The 4163-nt window shown below is 31.9% G+C and overlaps 1 long non-coding RNA gene across 1 annotated transcript; it reads left to right on the top strand.

Annotated features, from left to right (window-relative positions):
- The first annotated feature begins 6 nt into the window (after positions 1–6).
- LOC111694867 (uncharacterized) lies at positions 7–726 on the top strand. Its single transcript, XR_002763731.1, has 2 exons — positions 7–374; positions 431–726. It is a non-coding gene; the product is annotated as an uncharacterized LOC111694867 (long non-coding RNA).
- The last annotated feature ends 3437 nt before the right edge of the window (positions 727–4163 follow it).

Genomic DNA, 4163 nt, shown 5'->3' with positions numbered 1-4163 from the left:
TGTTAAAACAAATTCGAAATATAAGGAAGACGATTGTTCCGACTCAAATGCCGATGTTAATTCCCTGGATGTGTGTGTACACTGAATACACAGAATCCTTTTCCGCCATACAACACACCCCACATGTCAAATCTCCGCTCAACCTAGCTCCCGCTTCACCAGTCAGTCAGCGGAAAACACTCACGAGATTCACAACTCCGTCTCAACCCTGGCTCCTTTGTGATGATGATTCAGATACGGAACCAACAACAGAAGACACTGCTTACACCTAGCTCCGCGCTCCACAAAGTTCCAGAGATCCGGGCGGAACCAGACTTCCTTCCATTATCCTGTATACAGGATAAGTCCGCAATCTCTCCCTCCCACAGGAGAAGGTAACAATAGTTCGCTCCGCAGGAGAAGGTAACAATAGTTCGCTCCGCAGGAGAAGGTAACAATAGTTCGCTCCGCAATGTTCCAGAGATCCGGGCGGAACCAGACTTCCTTCCATTATCCTGTATACAGGATAAGTCCGCAATCTCTCTCCCTTAGACTAAGCCTAGTTGTGAGAAAGCCTGCCGTCAAGATTGATGATCTGCATCACCATCATGAAGTTCTACAAACACCTTCCAACCGATATTCGTCTATAGTTTCTTTATTAATTTCTATACCAGCCAATTTAAGCCCCACTCGGGAAAATATTTCATAACCTTTTGTTTTTATAAATAAAGATTAGAAATACCGTTAGATCTCTTTTATTTTATCATATTGACTTTTAAAGTCAACAATATTGTATTGACCAATGACAGCCTTGAAAATGAATTCTATCCCATGAGAGAAAGCCGCAATTTCTAACAAATAAAGAATCTCGAGATTAGCAAAAAGAGAGGTTAAGCATTAATCCTAATATCCACCACTCTAAAGTTCCCAGCTCTGTTTACATAAATCTAGCGCACAGCTCAGTTTTTCACCAATTTGAAGTTTGAACGCCCCATTGTTGAGATTAAACACCCGGAGTTCAATATTGTCGATGATCAGTCAGAGGATTAAAGTGTATTTTTGCAAATCTGGCATTTCATTCCCTCTTTTCATCGAGGTTCACTTAAAATTACTCTTAAGTCCCTTAATAAATGTTTGATATGTTATACATGTACATTTCCCTACATTCCCCCCTCTATAGGAAGAAGTTTCCCTCCCTCCCTCCCCCTAATAGACTGGATTTTAAATTCTTTAATGTCCGACGAAATTGAGGTTTTTGTGGAGAAAACCCATTGAAGGGGTAATTCAAGAGACAAATGGAAGCAGTTCAAAACTTAACCATCAATCTCAATAGAATTAATTTTACATACTTTTATCTTTCCATTCTTGCCTCTCTTCTTTGTGGATTTTTTTTCTCTTATTCTTTTATTCTTCTTTGTTATTTTCTTCTTTTACATGATCATTCTTTCTTGTAAATTCTTGTTTTAAGTTTTCTATTTTATTCTTGTTTTTAGTTTTCTATTTTATTCTTGTTTTAAGTTGTTTTAAGTTTTCAATTTTATTCTTGGTTTTAGTTTTCTTTTTTATTCTTGTTTTTAGTTTTCTATTATATTCTTGTTTTTAGATTCCTAATTTGTTTCTTGTTTTCATCACCTATATTGTATTCCTGTTTCTATCAAATTTTTGTTTTTAGTTTTCTAGTTTCTTCTATAGGCTTATTTATCACTTTATCTGTCATAAAAACTAATTTTAAATACTTTCTATCTTTCCATTTTTGTCTTTCTCCTTTGTTGATTTTCTTCTTTTTTGTGACTATGCGTTCTCTGTTAATTTTGTTTTTAGATATCTATCTTTTCTTTCCTATCTTTTAGATATCTATCTTTTCTTTCCTATCTTTTAGATATCTATCTTTTCTTTCCTATCTTTTTAGATATCTATCTTTTCTTTCCTATCTTTTTTATATTTTACTAAATGTCCTGTTTTTTAATTTTCTACTTTTTCATAATTATTCTTTCTCGTAAAGCATTGTTTTTATTTTTTCATTCTTATCTCTTTTTATAATTCCTTTTTCTTTTATCTTTACTTTCCTTACTTTGTCTTTACATCTCAATTTTACATCTCAATTTTACATCTCAATTTTGCATCTCAATTTTACATTTCAATTTTACATCTCAATTTTACATTTCAATGTTACAATTGAATTTTACATCTCAATTTTACATTTCAATTTTACATCTCAATTTTACATTTCAATTTTACATCTCAATTTTACATCTCAATCTTAAATTTCAATTTAGTTTACGAATACCTTATGCTTATCACCCGTACATCTTTTATCTTATCTATATTAATAAAGTTGTAGTGTAATCTCTGTTTGTCCGATCATAACTCAGGAACCCCTGGACAGATTTGCCTCAATATTTCATGGGAATCTCGGGAGAGCCACGGGAATGTTCTTAGCTTAGTTTTGAGATTTGAGGGGTTCGATTTTTATAGCGAAAATTTAGTTCTCTAGTAAAATTGACGAAGTGCGGGTAAACGGCGGGTGTAACTATGAGTAACCTGGACATCGCCGGGTTCCTAAGCTAGTATTATATAATGAGATACTACAATTTTAACAAAAGCAGGCATAGGGGGGGGATTAATTTTTCCTTGCACGAGTGACGAAGGGGAAATGATATTTACTCAGGGGGGGGGGGTACAGTGCAAAGAATACAGGGGGAGTGAGGGGGGGTATAACATAATGTTTCTATGAAAAGAAAATATGAAGTTATATTTATAAAAGTGGGATTGCATGAATAAAATTCATTATTACATCTCCAGAAATATATTTTTCAATAGATTTCTATCATTCATTTATCTATCGGTGTATCTATCAAGTCTGTCTCTCATCTATCTAATATTCTATCCTTTCATCTATCATTTATCTATTTATCTCTCTCTTGCTATCTATCTATATTTCTCTATTTATATCTATCTCTAACTATCTATCTTTCTTACTATATCTACTTTTATCTAATTATTTATCCATTATATTCTATATCTATTTCTATCTATTCATTTATCCAACGATCGGTTTATCTATTCACCTATCCATTTGTCTCTCTATATCTATATATCTATCTATATCTATATATCGGTATATCTATTAATCTATTTATCTACCTCTCAATCTATCTGTCTATATATCTATCTATATCTATCTATCTATCTATCTATCTATCTATCTATCTATCTATCTATCTATATATCTATCTATCTATCTATCTATCTATCTATCTATCTATGTATCTATCAATCTATCTATCTATCTATCTATCAAGATCTATCTTGTAAGAATATAATAAAATTAATCTCTGACATTACCCGAGGAATAAATAATATTAATAAATCAAAAACAGCAGGAGGTTTAGGCAATAGGGTTAAAGCTAGGGGGCTGCCCCCCCCCCGAAGCCCGTATGCTTTTACAATTAAAAACTCTGAGGGCTGGTCATTGTCGAATAAAACTGCCGACCTAGAAAATATTAATCTAGATTATGCCGATGGCTATGGTTTGCATGTATAATAAAGCTAGAAATATCAAGTTTTATCTAGCTTTAAAGTAATGACTATTAATATCCAGTGGTACAAAAATTCTGATAGATTAGAAAATTCAAACAAGGGTCGAGTCGAGGCCTTTAGTTAATTGTGATTTTTACATTTTATAAGTATCCTTTAAATGTTCTGAATAAAATACAAAAATAAAATTTTCCAGAAATATTTTTTATACATTTTTCGTTGGACTCGACCTTGGTGAAAGGTATGTAATTGTTTGGTTTTAGAGACGTGTTCTAATGAATTGATATCCTAGAAAACGAGTAAAGAACTGAAAAATGTTTTATTTTTTAAAACTCGACAAAAAATACGTATTCACTGTACATACATTTATATTTATTTATATTTATGTATAAAATAATGACGTTATGATGAATCTGATAAAGTATACATGTCTATAGTATATATATATACTTTGCTTGTCTGTTTGTCTGTCTGTTCGTTTGTATCCAATAAACGTCAAAACCGATCGGATCCAACTCCAAAATAATTCAATTTTTATTAAATTTTGTAAATTCACAATTTTTTTTTCAAATCTTCGACCTTTTTTTTGTTTTTGTTTCATAATGTTTACAAGGAGAAAATGTTTAATTGAAATAGAAGATGTGTGC

Source organism: Eurytemora carolleeae, unplaced genomic scaffold, assembly GCF_000591075.1.
Source record: "Eurytemora carolleeae unplaced genomic scaffold, Eaff_2.0 scaffold67, whole genome shotgun sequence".
NCBI classification, from domain to species: Eukaryota; Metazoa; Arthropoda; class Copepoda; order Calanoida; family Temoridae; genus Eurytemora; species Eurytemora carolleeae.
The sequence above is the reverse complement of the archived record's forward strand: the minus strand, read 5'-3'. Positions and strand labels throughout refer to the sequence as shown.